This window comes from Carettochelys insculpta, chromosome 4, assembly GCF_033958435.1.
Source record: "Carettochelys insculpta isolate YL-2023 chromosome 4, ASM3395843v1, whole genome shotgun sequence".
In the NCBI taxonomy this organism is placed as follows: domain Eukaryota; kingdom Metazoa; phylum Chordata; order Testudines; family Carettochelyidae; genus Carettochelys; species Carettochelys insculpta.
Genome location: NC_134140.1, coordinates 101766993 through 101787576, shown reverse-complemented (window position 1 = coordinate 101787576; position 20584 = coordinate 101766993). Strand labels below are relative to the sequence as shown.

Below are 20584 nucleotides of genomic sequence, written 5' to 3'. Positions count from 1 at the left end.
GGCTTATTTCAAAATAGCGGTATTCCATATCTTAACAGTGCTTAACAGGTGTTATTCCTCATGCAGTGAGGTTTACAAAATTCAGAATAACATGCCTGATATTTCAAATTTATTTTGAAATAGTGTGAGTGTAGCGTACATGCTCACAAAGTTATTTCAAAAACTTTACTGTGTGGCAATAGCTTGCAAGAGCTTCTATGAAAGCCAGGAGTTGTCCCTAAATCAGTTATATCATCATATTGTCTTTCTCTACAAACACACACACTGATTTAGATTACAGCTAGTGGAAAATAAGGAACACAATTTGTATTATAATTTGTGTTTAAAAAAAAGAAGTCCTTTTCCATCAAAAATTTTGAGTTTCCAACTTTTTTCAGACAAATCTAAACTACATGCTTATTTGCAAATAAAACATCATTCACGGAGAGAAATAAACAAAAAGCTTATTAAAACTCACTTATCTAGCAGGGGTGGCAAGAGACGTGGGATGAATTATTCTATCCTTAGCATTTTAGATTTTCACAAGTCTCTTTGCTTTGCTGTTTGTAGTCAGAGCAAAGGTGAAAATAGATATTTTTAAAAGATTTCCTTGCATATCTACTGCATATATATAGGTAGATTAAATAATAGAGATTTGTCAAACTGATCATAAATTGTAATACACAAATTATTCACAAAACTATCATCAAATGGTTTATCTGGAAAATATTTCTTTTATTCCCGAGCTCTCTGCAGGTCACTGAGTCCTGTAAAAGATTTACAACAACAAAAAAGGAGTTGGCTTTACTTGAAGCAAATGCATCTGGAATAAATAAAACCTAATGTTTAATTACAGGGAGTGGAAAGTGCATGACTGTAATTTAGTGAGGATAATTTCAAGGCACAGTCTGCCACAGAGGTTTCTGTGTTACATTTCTTTACTTTTTATTGTATGAATGGTTAACTTTTTTATCTGTGTCCTATTTTTAAAATTGAGGGCATTCATTTTTATTTTCTGTCAACCATGCCACATCTGATAATAAATCCATACAGCCTGATTTAATCATAAAGAGAATGTTGCCTTGGAAAATAAAAGGGCATTCTGTATCTGTTTTGACTTGCAGAAATACTAGCATTAAGGATCTATGAGCTTTTCCGTTATAAACCCCTATTTTTCAGGGATTTACATATCAGCTGCAAAAAATCTCAGAAAACAATACAGAGTCTCAGATACAGAGTATTTTTTTAAATTTGTTTAACAATTTTGGTTGAAATTTATTTGGCTGTTAGAGATAAGGTAGAAAAAATGAACCATTTGTATTTTCAAATTACTTGAAGAGGACTACTCATTACTTCTGCATGTACCTTGATTTTTAAAAGCTGAACTTTACATATTTAGGTCTCATCTTCCTTAGGTGATCAGAGTTTTGTGAAAGGTGTTCAGCAAGCCACCCTCACCCACTCAGCTTCCTATTAACCTCAGTTCACATGGTCTATTGAAGAAAGTCTTTGGCACCTTTCAGAATTTGCCCCTTTGTCCAGTAGTATAGCTTAGTGCCTGTTTGTGTTTAAAGGACAAAGGAAAACAGCTATGCAAGCATGCACAGATTTCTCCAAAGATTTTTGTATACACACAGTGAGTGTGCTTGTGCAATGTAGTGTCCAGATTAATATTTGATCATCCACTGGTGTGACAAACTATAGCTGGGGGGGGAGCACTTATGCACTATTGTCTCCATAATCCATGGATTAAAGCTCCCTAACTCCAGACTGACAAAATGGACTATAAAAGCTCCTTTGAAGCTTTTAGGGTCCATCCTGTCAATCATCTGGGGCTTAAGAGCCCTTCTCTTGCAATTCAAATGCAAACCTTGTCTTTCTTTTGTTTTAAGGGTTGTTTTAATAAAAGGAATCACAATAGTGCACAATAGAAAAATCTGCAGCAATTTAAAAATACAACAAAAGTCAGATGTATATTTTCAATTGTTCAAGCTCCACTACAGACCTATATTTCAACAAATAGGGCATGTTACCTGCAAAGTTCTGTAATTTTTGTTACGGTAATATTCAGGAAATGTTTCAGTGTAGGCATGCTGAAAAGGAAAATGCTCATGGAAATCTAGGAGTAAAATATCAAATGTTATGAGGAATATTTATTTTTCTAAACTAGGATTTATATTTTCACTTTTTGCATGATTACAAAGGCTTCTAACTACCATGGCATTGCGAGGCTGAAGCATACTACTGGCCCAGCTAGTCTGATGCTACAGAGAAGGTGAAGCTGCATATATCAGCCTTTACAAAATAAAATCAAAAGTGAAAGGCTAGACCTCAAGGAAGGTTCATTTTGAGGAAAGACATACTAAAATATATAGACATATATGAGACAGTTTTGATTCTCCTCTGGGTTACTCTGCTGTGATTCACTTGACACACTTCTGGTTTACACTGGTGAAAATGAAGGGAGATTTTGGCCTCCTCTTTTGCAGTAATCCCTTTGCAAAACTGCATAGTTCTGCCATATGAACTGGCATTTTTATATATTTGTCTATGGAGAGAATCTAATACTTTGGAGGAATTAGAGCTCTTTGTGAGAGCTGTGTTTCATGACACCAGAACACCAATGAAGGGCACCTGATCAGTGCTAGGTCCCAATGCAGTCTAGTGTGTCCCTCTGCAGACTAGATAAATTGGTTCAGCTATTCCATGATGTTTGCTCACCCCGTGAAACTTTACAAAAGCCCTCAACAGCTTTGTAAAGTAAAACACACACCACCAAAGCTCATTATCTCTCCTCACAGAAGTCTGATCTCCCACATTGGGTACTGATCTCAAAATGGTTCTTAGAGGTCTGATCCAAAGCTCATTGAAGTTAATGGGAGTCTTTCCATTGACTTAAATACACTTTGGAGCAAACCTTAAATTACTTGGATATTATGGAAATAAATAAGTAGATAATAAAATAGTACTATTATGTTCCTACCTCTCATCTTTCATTGTAAGATCTCAAGGTGTTTTATACAGGAGAGTAATTACAATCCCCATTTCACAGGTAAGCAAACTGGGTCACATAGTATAGAAACTTGGCCAAGGACATAGTGCCGGAATCACTCAGGAACAGAATCAGAAGCTATGTCTACACTATGAAATAAATTTGAATTTAAGGCAGTTAGCTCTATTGTACCAAGTGGCTTTCTTCACTGTAAATACCATTAGCTTATTTAGGGAGCACTAATATGGATAGCATAATATTGTCAGAACTAGGTGGGTGTAGCATCAAGTTTGAATTTAACAGTTCGATTGAAGGCTAGTGTGGAAGAGCCATGTCTTTCAATGGAATTCATTAGTCTCCAGAGGCTGACTGGCACTGTTGTACCTGGCTCTCGGCTCCCCACCACTTGCGGGACCTGGGAAACTGACCAGCGCAGCAGCCATGGTCAGTTCTCAGCTTCTGCAAGTGGTGGGGAACCAAGAAACTGCAGGGACTGCAGCACCTGTCTCCCAGCTGCCCACCACTTGTGGGAGCCAGGAAACTGACCAGCGCAGCACCTGGCTCCCTGCTGCACCTGGTGCCTGGCTCCCTGTTCCCCCAAGCCAGGCACAGCAATGCTGGTCACTTTTCTGGCTTTCCCAAGCTGTGGGGACCCAGGAACCGGAAAGCCCCAGGCAAGTGCTGCCAACAATAGAGGTGCAGCAAGGCCCGGGGGAGGACACAGAATGTGGGGCTGAAGGAATTGTGGGATAGGTTCCCACAATGCACTGCTGCAAGAGTCAATGTTTAGCCACTCTAGTGTGGCAGCACTAACTTGACTTTGCGTGGACTTTGTGGGAAGTGAGGCTACTCAAAACTGAATTTATGAAACCTAATGTTATAAAATTGAATTAAATAAAATCAAATTTATCTGGTAGTGTAGATGTAGCCAGAGTCTTCTGGCACCCAACCCTTTCCTCTAATCATTAGATATTACTGTTTCCTAACCCAAGTTAGTTAGAGCTTAAGCATTATTTTAGCACAGTTTTTATTGCTCTTGAAGGAAACTTTTCAGCAACAGTAGTAAAGGGATTATGGACACAAGTTTAAAACTTACAGATAGCACAAATATTATTGTATTTAGTACCAAGCACAGACCTGGGCTGCTCTGAACTAACTTGGGACCAGCTGCCCTTCCAGAACCCCTGGACTGCCAATGGAGACTATGATGAGTACAGTTTGATGTTATCATGAAAAGCTGAACAGAGGTTTGGAGGCATTAACAGGGCCTACACTTCCTGTTGCATGCCATTAATTCAAGGGTGGGCAATAATTTTCGCAGGAGGGACACTCCATTAATTTTGGTACGTGGATGAGGCCTTGGGCAGAAGGGTCCAGGCTGGGGGCTACAGAGAGTGACAGAGTATATGTTAGACAGAGATGCACTTTGTGACAGAATGAGTATGTGCTGCAGTGTATATGTGACAGTAAATGTGTGTGCATGTGTGGCACAGATTGGGTATTTGTGACAGTGACACAGTGTGTGTACTGGCTGCTGCTGGGTATGTTTCTGAGAGAAGCCACCTCAGGGACAACTGTCCTGCTCTGTTGTCTCCCCACATCCCCTGCGCTGTGTTCCTGAGTGAGTCACTTACCATCCATGCTTCAGACTGGAACAGCTCTGCTGTGTCTCCCCCTTTTCCCAATCCCTGCTCTGCAGAGATGAGGTACATGGCAGAGAAACACCCTGATTTCAGCACTACCCTCTTCCCTCCGCACAGGTAGCAGGAGAATCCTAGGAGCAGTTCAACTGAAGATGGAACAAGGTGGGGAGAGGGGAACTGAACACATGCTGCTGGCTGTACGTATGCACCCTCTGCTACTCAGCTGGGCAGGCTGGAGACAAATGCATGGTAGGCCAGATCTGCTCCCTGGGGCTGATTTTGCCCATCCCTGAATTAATCGCTCGATTTGGATTTGTGACTGAAGTCAAGAGGGCTCTTCAGAAACTGCTCTAGGTAAACAGATAACAACCTGCATATACTAGCAGCTATAGTTATTTGAACCCTTTTTAGTAGTCTGAGAACTTGTTTGCTAACAGTTGAGACTGTTGTTTACAGAACTGAAAGAAAATAAAAGGACTCAGTACCACAGGGAGTTATGGGAGAAGGAGCATTGCAAGTGACTCCAGGTCAGCTCTGATTTACAGGAGCAGGGCACAGAAGCAGGAGAGGGCAGGGCCAACTTGGCTATGCATAACCTTTGCACCACATCCTGTTGCTAAAGGGGCTGAGTCTAAAGTTGTGAGTAACAACAAAGGTGTTTTTCTTGTGCTCAGTGATTGTGCCTGCATTGAAATTCCTCACATTTTTATATTGCTTTTTGGTGGGGTTGGAGGTTAGGAGATATTGTTCCATTATTTCAAGCACACAAAGGCTATTTCTCCCTCCTTTCTTAACTGTTGTCCTTGAGAAGTTACTCAGATTCCTCCATTGTAATTCTACAAGAGCTTTCATTTGTGGTTATTGTTTCTCAGTGGTTGACAAGTGGTTCCCGTCTCAGAGATAACAACTGCTAGCGGAAGCATCCAGAACACCCAGGAAGTGCTCTCTAAATAGCCATCTCTCAGCTGTAACAGCAAAGCAGTAGAGCAGGAGCCTTTGTAATGGCCCATACCATGCTGCATGAAGCCTAAAGGCTATTCCCTGCTTCCATGGCAATTGACCCAGTGACTGAAATGCAAGTGTCCTGTATGGGTGGGTTGTTTATGGCTCTCACATGAACTTTTGTCCTTCGGAACAGTGAACTAGGCATGGAGCACAATGCAGAAATTTTAACAGTTAACCCCCTCCAAATTCATCTGTAAACTAGGGATACTGGCTTTTTGTTAATTCCGTGAGGCTCAGTAGTTTATTATGTGGTTGTGAATAAGGGGAAATTATTTAATTGTGAGAAAAATAATTAAATTGGTTATTTTGCCTATTTTACTGTTTCCTGCACTTCACTTCCCTTATTTGTGGACATCTGAATTGTATGGAACAGATACTCAGCAATGAAAATTTATACTAGCTGACTGACAGTCAGGCTCTCTCTCTTTAATGGGCACATTAATACACATTACACAGTTGGACCATAGTTTTGTTTTTATAATTCAGCCATTTACCAGAATTCAAAATTGCAAAATTTAATCTGGTTTTATTATTCAAAATGTGGCTCATCTATAACATTATGTTCCTTCAATTAACTTCACAGCCATGAATATCTCTGAGTCATTCCTGAACTAATATGGGACCAAATGCTATGCTGGATAGTTTACTTATTTGCTTATTGTTGCTGTTAATAACAAATTCCCTGTGTCTACTTTTCCCTAGCTAGAAAATGGGATGTTCTTAGGAAGAATGTGTTAGAGCATTATGAAATGGGAAAGTGCTATGTGAGAGCTAAGAGTATTAACAACTATTTACAGAGCTGTACCAGTGCTTCAGCACTGAAGAGATGGGATGACCTCTTCCTTACACTCAAGCATCATTCACACTTACAGAACCAAAGATTTTCAGGACACTATCAAGGCCTAGGAACCCTACACTAATTCCCAGCTCTCTTGAAAGCATCGCACTCATGGCCATGCAACTTTTCGGCCTTAGGTGCACCTGTCCATTTGATTCGTGCAAACAAAACAAGCATCCGTAAGAGAGGGAAGGTCTTGCATCGCTTTACTTGCACTCAGAGCCCCTACTCATTGACTTCAGCATTACTTACACAGGTAGTCCCTGCAGCTGGATAGTCTCACTGGTGGCTAGCCCGGCTGACGTGAATAAAATTTAGAGTTGGGCCTATTTTTTTGTTTCACCATTGATGGCTTCTTGTTCTACGTGTCTCTATTTATTTCAGATGGGGATGCTTGTTGTGTTGAGGCTGGCGGGAGGGGAGACAGTCCCCCAGCTGTGCTGATAATTTTGTTTTTCCCTGGCAATAATTATTATTTGTATTATCCAAACACCTAAGAAACTAATTGTCATGTTTTCTGCTATAACTGCATTGCTACAGGACAAAAGAGCTTGCAATAGCTCTGAACATTAATGTCCTCTTTGGCACATCAATGAGCTGAATCTACAGTATTTTAGATCATTCTGTTAATGATGTATCATCATCATTAAAAATAATACTAAAAACTAAAGTATTTTAGTTGTGGAAAATGATCACCATACTTTACCTCCAGAATGCTCAACTTCTAATGTTTCTGAGGTCCTTTTGCGTCTCCAGAAGGAAAATGTTGAAACATCAAAGTCTTGGCCGTGTTGGTTGTGGGCTGCAAATCCTAAAATTTAGGGAACAGGTGCTTTCTGCCAAGTCAATTTGTACAAGGGAGAGAAAAACAACTATGTGACGTTCACCCGTTGATCGTCTAAAAGGGGAAACCAGCCCCTAAAAGCGTGTGTTAATATTATTCCCATTGTTACACCCAAAACACAGAAAATTCTAAGTCAGCGTACTGCCAGAAAAGCCAGTGTGTTATCAGGAAAAACAGGAATGTTCAATTCCTGAAAGAGCCATAAGACAATAATTTGCTCACTGCACTCCCAGAGAAGGTCTGTAGGTCTTAAATGGCTAGATGGAGGCAGCTTGATTCCATGCTTCCAGGACCAAGAATACAGGCAACAGAGAAGATACTAGCCTCTGGGTGGTGAAACTGTGCCCAAAGAGCACATTTAGTCAGAGCTCTAATATGAGGATGAGCCCTCAGTGGTGCATCTGGGATGTAAGTGGAAGAATATAGCCCACAGTGCTACACCAAGCACTGTGCTATTCACATTAACCCTGTATGGCACTAATTTCCTTGATTAGCTTAGTTTTCCTGTAGCTTTTGAACCTATCCTGTTTCCTCTGAGAGGCTCCTCCAATATCAGCATAACTTTGACACAGTAGGTACCTGGAGGGGAATTTCCTATGTAACCATCCGTGGCCCCTTCTAAAGTTTGAACCATCAATGCCAAGCTCAAACCTCCCTATGACCATTTCACTGGCTGCACACACTGTTTTGGTGGAACACCACGCTTTCCTCCGTGTTTTTGCTACATAGAAATATAAGTATAATATAAGATGCTGTAACTTTCCTTCCAAAATTTTTTTTTAGTACTAGAGGATGAACCTCTATTGTCCAGTACCCTCAGAACCTGACTGGGGCCAAATGGGAGAATTTGCTGAACCACAGGAGGTCAATGTTGTCTAGTACATTACCAACACTTCCACTGCTTACTGGGCTCAGAAGACATTAAAGGGTAAATTGCTGTTAAACAGCAGCACGGAACACTGAGAGCCAGGACTGGTGGCTGCAAACAATCTTTATGGGACCACAGGAAGCTTGGCCACACCCATGATAAGTGGTCATCTGGCTAACTAAAATCATGCTGGATTACGGATGTTGCCACACGAGAGAATTCCAGAACAGAGAGGTTCAACCTGTAGAATCATATTTATGATGTAAGAGTGCCATGTGATGGGGGCTTGAATACAACGTGATGCTTTTTGATTTACTGAGGTGTCTGTTTTCTATATGGCTAGAGCTGTTTGTTTACTGTGAGAGCAAGCTGCAAAAGCACTGCTGAGTGTAAAAAGACTGATGATCTATCTAAACAAGAGTGCTAAAAGGTATTCAAAACTGTCATGGTCAAATACAGAGATGTGATAAGGAGTTCCAAAATCAGATTACCAAGAGGATAGCTATCAGCTTCACTCTGCTTCTGGTCTAGTGTTTATTTGTCCAGGCTTGCAGGTGAAAGGTTACTTCTGCATGTAGTTACTCTGAACAAAAGCAGAGGGAACACATTCAAGCAGATAGGTCAAACTGTTCTGGGTCAATGGACACACAAACAATTTGGAAACCTTCCAAGCTTCTATATGTTCACCATTCCACCTCATCCGTGAGTGTTAACACTGCTTTAAAAAAATGAAAACAGTTTCTGGAAGAAAGGCTTTAATTAGTTCAAAGTTCAGGATGTTCATGCTTCTGGCAAAGACAAGGGATTTCTAGGACATATGTAGAGACTAAGCAGAGGGAGACCTGCCTCAGTTCTTTCTTGTTGTGCATTATTATTTCTGGATTAAAAGATGATTGGAATGTGTAACAAGAGAAATCCATTTTCCAGAAACAGAAGATATGTTAAGAGCTGTGATGAGGGCCAAAGGACTGCCTCAGAAGGAGGTTATGAGGCTTAGCTAATGTTTGTGAAGCAATTTGGGATCCTTGGATGAAAGTTACCAATCAACATAAAATATTCTTTTATCATTAATGCAGGTGCTGTAAATGAAGAGGGGACCTAGTTACTGCTCTCCAGACATGAAAATTCAGAATATCACTTTCAGCAGAAGAGTAGGCTGCTGCTGATGGGATTTCAAGTCAAAGAATGATTATTTGTCAGAATGTAAAATACACCCTGCCAAATAGGGAAAGATTTAGTATGCAGCCTGTTCCTTCAGTGCTTTTTTCAAATTTAGGACTAAAAATTTAACTAGAAAGAACCTCAGTTATTACATGAGCATAGAATCATAGATTTATACTGACCATGTTAGAATTGGACCCAAAATATCTACAAGACTCTCAAGTCAATGACAGGTGGGTATGTTCATTAAGCCCAAGCTCTGACTCCATTTGTACCCAAACCCCTCCTTCAAACTCAGGTCAGTAGGCACTCAGGCCCTGTTCCTAGCATCTTGTTAGGGAGGGGATTAGAACCTGGAGCCTACTGTGACTTGTGTCCACGTATTGTCACCTCATAGTGTAGATGCAACTTGACCTGCTAAACTGAGCCAGAAGGTCTGGTCTCACGCCGTACAGACACAGAGAACCAGCCCATCCACAGGATGGTTTGTTTGGAGTTGCTGACCCAGACCTCATGCTTTAGGTGGCTCCAAAGATCCAGGGTGGCCTAGAGGATTATTAGGGGGTCCTGGCACAGGGTAGCAAGTGGGGTCACCCCCCCTCCACACACACTGTAAGGATGGGAGTTGCAACAATCCAGCAGTCTGCTCTGCTCCACCCCACCACCCACCTCCTGGCCACTGTGCTCAGCGTTACCACCGCAGTGGGAAACAAGACTACTACAGCCCACCCCACTGCCACCTGCCCTGGTGAATCAGAATGAAGCAGGCTTGGGGGAATGTGGCACAGCAGGCTGCCAGGTCACTCCAGCTCCCACCACCACAGTTAGTGTGGGGAAGCAAGAGGGCCAACCCCTCCTGCTGTCCCACACCAGCCCACTTCCCGAGGATCCCCAGGCTCAAGTCATTTGCAGAAGGGAACTTTGGTTAAGAGAAAAAAGCAGGGACAGGGGTGGGGTGGGAGTTGCCCTAGGTCCCACGCCTAGGGCACTGGGAAGTGCGGGGGGTATCACTCCAGCCCCTGTGCTTCCTAGGGACAGCCCTGGACACATGCCAGCCATACGATGGGACCCAAAGACAACAACTGTAAACTTAGGTCTACAGTTCAGTGTGGATGCCCAACCATGGGCCTGGAAACACAGTCCACAAACCCAGGACCCACAGGCCAAAGGCACAGTGTTCATCATGCACTTACCCGTGGAGCTTTAACAATGTCGTACACCATTCTGAATTGCTGGGTAAGAACGAAATTTAAAGAACGAAAGAGAATAAGTTTACATGGAAGCATATTTCCTTTCCATTTTATGTACATGCTATGATAAAGGGAGCTAGGAACTTTGAGAGCTTCCTAACAAAATGGGCAGTTGCCTGAATTTGTTTGGAAATGTTACAGCACTGCTTTGTTATTTTTAACTGAGTTTGAAAATGTTCCCTTTCCTTAAACTGATATGCTTCTTTTACAGAGTCTGCTCACAGCGACTGCATCACAAAGACTATACGTCAATTACCACAATTTGTTGACAGAAGCTTTTGCCGAAAAATATCTTCCAGCAAAACTTCTGTCAATGGATCACAGCCAAATCGACAAGCAGATCACAAAAGCCATCCACTCTGTCAACAGAGCATGGCCAGGCTGTCTGGGCACTGTCTCAAAAAAGGGCCAGCCGGAAGCCCAGCAGACAGGGCTGCGTGGTGTCCTGGAAGCCCTCTCTGTTGACAAAGGGCCCCCCGGAACGTCCAGGCTGGTTTTCTGTTGATAGACCTCTGTCGACAGAGGCATTTCGCCTCATGGGGAGCAGGATAAGACTATCAACAAAAGTACTGCATTCTGTTGATTTACTGTCGACGGGATGCCTTGAGAATCTGGATGCTCTCCAGGTTTGTCGAGAAAACCCATTAGTGTAGGTGTAACCAAATAGTCCATTTGCTCTAGGAAAATGTGATATTTTGGATTACAATACCTGGTTATTCCAGATGTTAAATATATTAGTGCCAAATCTTGTTTGCTTTTAGTCACAGAAGGTAAAAGGTAAAACTCTTTATACAGTTTTTTTTTAAAAAACTTTTGTACAAACTCTCCTTAACTTTATTATAAATGTTCAAATTGACAGACAAAATCTGCCTTATGAAATTTGAACTTCAGTATACCCTATGACTGTAGATTTTTATTCATTATTTCCTATTGGTGAAAGACTAAGGGAGCTCTTCCCCCGAAAATACAAGTTCCTGTTAATTCTATAACCCATACTCATGCACATAATTTCTACTCAGGAGCATAATCCCATGAGAATTGAGCCTAGTTTTGCTAGAGAATCCCCCATGTCAGGAATAATAGTTTTCTCTAATCCTATGTTTCGTTGGAGGAACAGAATTAGTGTACAATAATGTTTCCTTCTGTATCGTAACTCCCACTCCCAATTCGAACATATTTGGTTTTCTTAAACAATTACCATCACCCAGTCTGTAAACAGTTTCTCTCAGTATTTTGACATCTAGAAACCTGATGCAAATTAAACTGAGAATGGCTGACTATAAACAAATTAGTAGGATGTTCTCTATAAACAAAGAAGCAAAGTTCTCATGCCATCATAGAAATTTTGGAAAATGATGTAGTCTATTTCATTTTTATTAATCTGTGCAAAATCTCTGGGATTCTTTTGTACCCCATTAGTAAGTGTGATTCAGTTAACTGTTAAAGTGTGTAGAAAAACAGTTTCTCTAGCACTATTATTTTGACAGTTTACAATGGAAAGAGATTAAAAGTATCATTAAACTGTCACTAACAAAATAGTAACGTTCTTTAAAGTTATTTTTTCAAAAAAGAGGTAATAATATACTTAATTAAGAAGACAATGATTCATGGTAGAAGTGTCAGTTTCATTAGCGTGTCACATTGTAAGTGTGTGAGGGTCATACTTAGAAGGGTGTTCATATCCGGGACCTGAGGTAGGGGGAATGTGGTGGAAGAAATAAATTATTGCTGTTTGTTTTTCAGATTTCCAGGTGTTGGGGACTAGCACCTCTGCTTCTGATCTCTGCCACAATGCAGACAAAAATCTCCTCAATTACTGGATTCTATTATCCAAAAAACCAGGGCGGTATAATTTGTTATAAGAGTACAGCTTTGATTACCAGAAGCTCAGTTATCACAGTCTCATGTATCCTTCAACAGATCATTAATTACACTCAAAATGATCTCCGTTATCTGAAGTTATTCAGCGTGCCCATGAGATGAAGAAAATTAAGTTGTGGTGGGTATGTGTTAAGTAGAGTCTACAGTCACATTTAGTGTTAGATCATACAAATCATGTTTTCAAACTGTTAGCTACTGCTAGATTTGTATTGCATATTAACACGAATACATTTTGTTTTATCATACTACTTAAGGGAGGTCCAGATTCTTAGCGGGTGTAAACTGGTATATATTAACTTTAATAGAGCTGTACTGATTTATGCCATTCTGAGAATCCATCCAATAAGACACTTGTTATTTTCTCTCAAAAAAGTAGTATCAGATTTCATACCCATTTCCTAACACATGCATTTTGAAACTCAGAAAGTTTCTCTTAAAAATATGATGTCCCTGGAAAGACCTTTGTGCTTTTGCCATACATCATGCATGCCCTGCACAATCAAAGCCCTCTATGTAGCACATAGGAATTTCTTTGGGGTATAGTTCACCACAATGCATGCTAAAACATTTATTCTTCTGGAGTCCAGTGGGCGTATGAACAAATCTAAGGTTAAGTAATTAATCCTAAAATAACCAAATCATTTTTGTATTTACTCTTGTTCTTCACAGATTTCAGAGAAACTGCATGACTCCGAAAGATTCCTTTCTTTTCATCTTTTTAAAATATTCTTACTGAGCTTTGACTTATTACTCCCACCCATTTCTCAAATTAAGGGGCAAATACACGCCACCATTTAAATTTTCAGAAAAGGCAACATCTTCTCAGCTTTTTCAGCTCCTTCTAGCATTGTTAGTTTATTTTAATGTCTCTGAAGAAAACTCACGTTTATTTCACCTTGCAAAGCATCTGCATATAGAAGATATTTTTGTTTTGTAAGAGCTAAGCATGGTTATCAATGAGTTCGTTTCCAGTTACAAAGAAAAGTGCATTTGAGAAATATACCATTTATAAACATTAAATACACAGAACGTAATTTTCTTCTCTCACTTACATAGATATAAAAATAAAGTAACTACTGACTTGACTGAAGTTACTCCTGATTTACACAGATGCAAGAGAAATGAGAATAAAGGCTACATTTTCTATTTTCATTTAAAAGAAGGTATACCAAAATACATTAAAATGTACAATTTAAAAGTATTTTGACCTTATCAGCTTAACAACATCTGTAAGCATTATGTCGTGTAGATCCCACAGACCTTATTCCAACTACATATATACTTCTTGGTAATTAAAAAGTATTCTCGGGCTTTTCTGCTCTTTACAAACACATTTGTTCATAAAATGCACAAGTGCTATCCTTTATTTCCATCCCTCTCTACTCTGTTAAGTGTGTGAGAGAAAAAATCCTAAATACTTTTTATTTCAAATATAAAAGTTTGAAAAGATATACTGATCTACATTAAGTCTTCTATGTATTGAACAAAGTTTGATGTGAATGTGCTGTTTCTGTTAGACTACATATAACAGTAAAAAAGTTAACAAAAATGTGTGGGAGCTCTACATCTATACTGTATTCACTGGCATAAATTACTAAATTGACCTCCAGAAAAGAAATTTGAAGAATAAGTGGAAAAGATAAATACACACATATCAAACAAAAGCAGATTATGAAAAGTGAGATATTGAGGGAAGACTAAAAATACACGTATGTAGCCCCTTGAAAATAGTGAGGTAATGGTTTTATGTTTCTCGTATTAATGTAAAGTTTAACGATTTCAAAATGAATGCAAAGCCAAAGAAGGCTTGCTATTCCCCTAAAAATCTTTACTGTAACAGAAGCCAGTACCCAGATGTTCTGTGGTTAAATCTGTCATTTCATTGCATAAAAATACCACATACAATGGAACATATTATTGGTTCCCTTTACCCAAACCTCGTCAGATTTTTGGCTCGTTTTCTAGCAGTCTTTTAAACTGACACATGAGGCATACAGATTGGTATGATGCCATCTTGCAGTACAGCCATTTGCAGAAATGAAGCGGGATTTGGTTTAGTAAACTTTATTAAGGACCTTTCAAAACAAAGTCTAGAAGAGAAAGCATAGCGCTGGGAGTATAATACATTTAACTGAGTCTTTTTTGCTTGTTTAGTTTAAGGACATAGTGGGTGATGAATTGAGCTGAAACACGCTATCTCTGCCTTTACAGTTTTGGAGCTTGAACTTGAAAGACTTTAAGCATCCTCTACCCCCGCTGCCCTAAAAGAGAGTTGCTGCTCAGTGCAGAGACAGCTGGTGCCTGTGGGAGGTGAGGCTGCAGTGAGACTCACCCTCAGGAAAGATTCAAAGGCTGATTAGCAGAGTGCCCACGGCTTAGCTTTTGGTTTCTCCTGCTGGTGCACATTTCCACATCCTAGTGCACACAAAAATTTATTCCATACATGGATGGAAAAGGGTAGAGGGAACACTGCATGCAAGGTGGGGGTATGTGGGGGCACCCCATTTAGTAATAACAATTTTGGCAGGGGCATAGAATGGTGGTGCCCCTCCCAAGTGCTACTATGAATCACCTATGGCTCAGCACCTTGCAGAATTAGATCTTTTAGTAAATTAATACCCAGATTTGACTCTGTCTAATCCTGAATCTCCAATTCAACTGATGTGAGACTCCGAAGCACTAGATAGGGCAGATGGTCCCTCAGTCTTATTCTGGGTCCTTCAATTGTCAGCCAAACATGACTAAATGATGGATAATACATTTAAACTGAATCAGCAACATAGCACAGGCATGGAGTGATTTTAAACAGCTCGCTTGGCTGCTTGCGACTTCAATGTTCTTGTGGATACCTAAATGTTGATTCAAACTGCATTATATCTGACAGTGTCTTCCAGAGCATACCGCCAAAACTAAGTAGTCACACATGACTAGATTATGGAAATCTTTCTGCAGTTGGTAAGTTACCCTGCTAATTTCAATAGAACTACTCTTATGAGTAACTGTTCGGCAACACAGATCCTATACAGCTCTGGATTGTGTAAACTTTTCTCATTGTGTTTATTATCTTTGTGGTGAGCACTCAAAAGAAAAAAGGAGGTTGCAGCAATCTGCAGCATGGGGTACATAGCTATGGTATAAAAATATGTCATACAAATGCAGTTGGCACTGACATGTCACATATGCCATAAAATGTCACTGTTAATTTTCTGTGATTGGTACAGGTTAGATAGCACATAACAGTCAGCACACAAACGTATGGCATTTCTTTCATTTTGTTAACATGCATATGACAAAAAGGTGCATTCCTCACCTTAAAATTACAACAGTTAATATTTTGGTGTGAGCTCAGCCATTTAGTTTTCATCTTGGCAATATGGCATTCCAGAAGATGAGACTAAAACACCCAAACAAACTAAACAACAAAAGCAAGAAACCCCCAACACATTTCTGGCACCTTTTAGAGTTTACTCAAATCGAGAAGTACCTGTCATCTTTTGACGTGCCAGAATATAGGGCTCAGAAGAATTGTTACCGTTCCCCTTTAAATAGCATAAAAGTAACTGCAAGATTGTATATATATTCTGTAGCACCAATTCCTGTTTAAGAACAAGGTCAACACTGTAGGAACAAGAGAGGAGGCAAAAATCAGTTGCTCCTCAAATATTAACAAATGTTTAACTTTGTTCCAAATGCATGAAAAGGGTAGTACTGTGAACTTAATCTCAGCAAATCTGCTTCTGCAGGTAGTATCCTATTATCTGAGAAAGGCACAGGAAGGACAAGTTATTCCTGGCATGTATCAATTGAAACTTGCCATTCTTATTATACGTAAGGAACACCAATTGAGAGTAGATACAATAGGAACATGGAACTTAAAGTGGATCAGGAAATCTCTAACAACATGTGCTTATAGCACTCATCACAATATAGCTAACCGCTATTTTATGCAAGGTAACCTATGACTAAATCAACGTTACCTAACAGAAACAGCTACCATACATAATAGCTCAGTATTAGTCTGCTGTGAATATCTTATAGAGGATTCATTGTGATGGGACACCAGTGTTACATGGATACAACTACTGATTTAAGTTTCATCAGACTTAAAAATCACAGAATGATACTGGTGTAATACTGGAGCAGTGCAGTGATAGTCAGGGCCTGGGCACAGATGCCAGGACCGAGAACAAGATTTGACATTTGAGTCACAAAATTCTGTCTGATATCAAATGACAAACAAAGAATATATTCACTATTGGGAACCTGTCTTCTTCTAGAGTTTGTCCAGCACTCAGTATGCTAATTGACAGTGGAAAAAAGCAATTATGATGATATAGTCCTGTGAGTCTGGCAAAGATTCACTTTTACCCACTCCTTAGTTGGGGAAGAAGGCACTGAGATGTTTAAAATAGAACCAGTAGGTCCTGGGAACCAATATTTTAAAAAGCTACCTTACCCTTAGAGTGACCCGCGGTGGTGATTCCTAATGCAGTCTTCTGTCATTTTGTCTTCCTGCATCTGAGGAAGTGGGCTCCAGCCCACTAAAGCTTATGCCCAAATAAATTTGTCACTCTAAGGCTGCCGCAGGATTCCTGGTTGGTTTTGGTGAAACTAACACAGCTACCCCTCTGAAACTTGAATTCAGTCGTTATGAACTGGCCAGGATATCACATTGACACGTAACAATAAGCTAACCAGCCTTTGGGGAAAGCATGATGCTTTACCACTTGAATGTTAAAACGGACCAGAACAAATCAACTTGTGGAATTGGGGTTTTTTTAAGGTTAGGGCACCCTTCAATTAAACACTTTTTAAAAAAGATAATACTGTATAGCCTTTGTCTCAGTTCTTTTGAAATAAATGCATAACCCAAACCACATGTCATCTGTGGTAATTCCATCTTCCTACAACCTTTAGCTTCTTTTAAAATTATACTTAGTTACTAATTCAAATGGTGTGAGTGCCTGACTCGCTTGCTCAGTTGAAGTACTGGTTCACTCTGCTTAAAAAGTGCACACAAAAATAAAAACATCACAAGCTGTCTGAAAACCACCTTTGTTTAGAGTGCTTGATGAGGATTCATAGTTCAAGATGTGGGACGGGGAAGAAGGGATGGGTAGTCTCTGCGGCCAGCTTTCTCTCTCTTGAATAGGAGTGTTTCCCAGAAGGATTGGATATAACTTTATCTAAACCATCTTTGCTCATCATCTCAAAATGGAAATATATTGGAAGAATTTCAAAAAAACTTCCTAAAACACACTGACGTATAATTTAGTTGTGCCTGTTAGGGCTGTTTACATCCCACTGCAAATCTTAGCCCAACATCTCAAATAATCACCCAGACATCAGCCTCAAGATGCGGTCTGTCTGGGATTTATTCTGACCAGCCTGGGGTGAATTGTGAGAAAGTGTCAGACCCACGAACATCCCACCCAAAAACCTAGAGCTGTTAGGATTGCTTGTTTACAGCCTGGCAGGAGGAGGGCTGGGGGGCGTTAATGTACATTTAAAAGCATCAGATGGGAAGCCCAGTTAGTCTGTATCTCCAAAAACAATAAGTCCTAACAGGCATCTAAGATGGTAAGCTTTCATGGGCAAAGACCTGCTTAAAAGCCTGACTCTCCTTGGTCTATATCCCCGTCTGTCTATTTCCTTCTCACCTTTCCGTCCCTCGTGTTCTCAGGAATGCTCATCAAAATAAAAACCTAACCCTAACTCCCCCTCGGGGAGGCCAGAGGAGAATATAGGGACCCGCAGCGGTCCCCCCAGCCCCAGGCAGCGTGTTAGGCGGAGGACAGGGAGCGCCGCTGGGAGTTCAGAGGAGGAAGAAAAAGACACGCACCAAGTCCCGGGCACTGCGAGCCGAGCCGCCCCCTCCGGGGGACTCGCAGCCCCGCAGCTGCGGGAGCCGCTGGAGCCCGCGGCGGGTGGGTGAAGGGAGGGGCACGACCCAGGCCGGGGGAGCGCAGGGCAGCCCGCCCGAGCCACGTACCTGCAGCCGGGCTCGAGAGGCCTCCAGCGGCTGAGCTCGGGCTGATCCCCCAGCTGCTCGCCCGGCCCCGCCTCCCCAGGACCGCGGCTCTCACCCCGACTCGCGGCTGCGCTGAGCCTCGGCCCCCGCCACCGGCGGCCGGAGCGGAGCGGCCAGACGCGGCGGGGGCTTCGCACCAGCCCGGCCGGGAGGCACAGGGCCGCTGCCCGGGATGCCCGCGGGCCGGGCGGGAGGCGCCCCGCAGCGGGAAGGTGTGTGCGGGGCGGTGCGGAGCGGGACCGAACGGGACGAGCCTCCCGCCCGCTTTCCAGAGGCTCTGCCCAGCCGCGAGTCACTCAGCGCCGCTGCCCGGCACCGCCAGTCCCGGCGACTCGCGGGGCGATCCCCGCTCCCCGGCGCGGAGCTGGACGCGGGGGGTGTGGAGCTCCCCTGGGCGCCTCTCCCTGCAGCGCGCGGTCCGGCTGCGCCCGCAGCCCCGCCGCGGCAGGACCCCCTCACCCCGCCCCGCGGGAGCGGCGGCCGGAGCCCCGCGCCCCTCTCACCTTCTCCAGGGGCGCTGCCGCCGCCGCCGCCGCCGGGCCGCAGGTGCCGCCCGCGGGGCCGGTCCCCCCCTCCCGCAGCGGCCGGAGTTTGCCGAAGTGCGCGCGTGGCCCGGGCGGCGCCCGGCGGGAGCCGCATCAGCCGGCGGGGCCGGGGCGGACGCTCGGGGCTGGCGAGCCAGGCGCGTGTTCGCCGCGAGTGGCGGTGCCGCCGCCGCGCAGAGCCGCTCCCGCCCCGTCCCGCCCGCTGCCACTCACCAACCAGCGCCCGGGCAGCGCCGGCGAAGCCTATCACAGCCCCGGCCCGCGGGGAGCGCAGCCCGCCCGCAGGGGGCGCGGGGGCTCAGCCAGGGAGGAGCGACACCGGGTGGCCCCCGCCGCGCAGCCAGGGGCTGCATCACCCCCCCCCCAACACACACACACACACGCGCGCGCCGCCCCCGCTGCTGGGGGAGCAGCTATCGCTCGTCCTACGTCGTCCCCCGGCTAGAAACTGCGCCTCTGTGCCTGGGGGCAGGAGAGCTTTGGGGAGCGGAGTGGTGCCCGTCCCCAGCAAACAGACCCGGAGGAGGCGCGGGGGGGGTGTCCTGCCCCACGAAAGCTCATCACCTAATGAATCAGGGCGTAAGGCTTTAAAGGGCTGCGGGGTTGCTTTGTGAAGCTACAGCCGAGGAGGGCGTCCTCTCTATATCCATTCTCCAGAGCAGCCCCCGCTTTCACTCATTGCTAAATTTAGCCTTGCTGGGGTTCTCCCCCAATTAGTTGGGGATTATGAAGGAGCAACACTCATAGGATTCCCCCTCTACAAATGGGGAACTGAGGCACACCGTAAGTCATTTGCCCAAGAGTAGCTAGTGAGGCTCTAGCAAAGGGATGCTTCATTGATGGCACTATATAAATAAACAAAGGAGGCTCTTAGCTGTGAAGAAGATAAGGCATTTCAACTCTCTCAGAGTTCGTCAGGGTTAGGGACATGCTTTTACTTCAGTCTGCTACAGCCAGAGCTACCAACTCAGAAAGTTAGGAGTTGATGGCCCTTCAGGTGTTAGTTCTTGTGCCCCATCCCATTATTATGGAGGGGTCAGTTCTGGGGGTTTAGGCCAGGCCTCTCTCTAGAAGATCTGTATGAATATGAAAGGGTAGTTGGTGTTTTGCCACTCCTGAGTAATGATGTCCAAGTGGAGATACAGGCCATCCCAAATTATTATATCACACCACCCTTTTCATTGGTTCTGCATATTGCCAGGGGAAAAAGAAATGCATCAGCTCTTTTCGAAATGAGTCTCTACTTTCCAATGATATATAACGAAGCCTCTGCTTTACTTGCAATAGTATCAACATTAGACTTGCATTAGCCTTCTGTTGCATTTTGACAGTGGAAGCCTCTTCTCTCAACCCAAGGCAGCCAACAGTGGAAAAAAGTATTGGAAAAATAATAATGGAATTTACTACTGCAAACAATAAGGTCCATAATTACTTTTCTGCAATTTTCCATGGCTTTCACAATTCAGCCACAATTTTTGACAGTCATCCCACAATTTAAGTAGCATCTTATGCATAAGAATAGAAACAATGCTATATATCAAGTTATC

The 20584-nt window shown here is 42.9% G+C and overlaps 1 protein-coding gene across 2 annotated transcripts in view; it reads right to left on the bottom strand.

Moving 5' to 3' along the window:
* NDNF (neuron derived neurotrophic factor) overlaps positions 1-19171 on the bottom strand; it is a 31756-nt gene extending 12585 nt beyond the window's left edge. Inside the window, exon 1 of one of the 2 annotated variants that reach the window (XM_074991954.1) lies at positions 18996-19171. The gene's annotated coding sequence lies outside the window, so the exon portion shown is untranslated. Of the gene's footprint in view, positions 1-16917; positions 16936-18995 lie in introns of those variants that run through there. The other variant, XM_074991955.1, reaches the window with a different exon arrangement.
* Positions 19172-20584: the final 1413 nt, after the last annotated feature.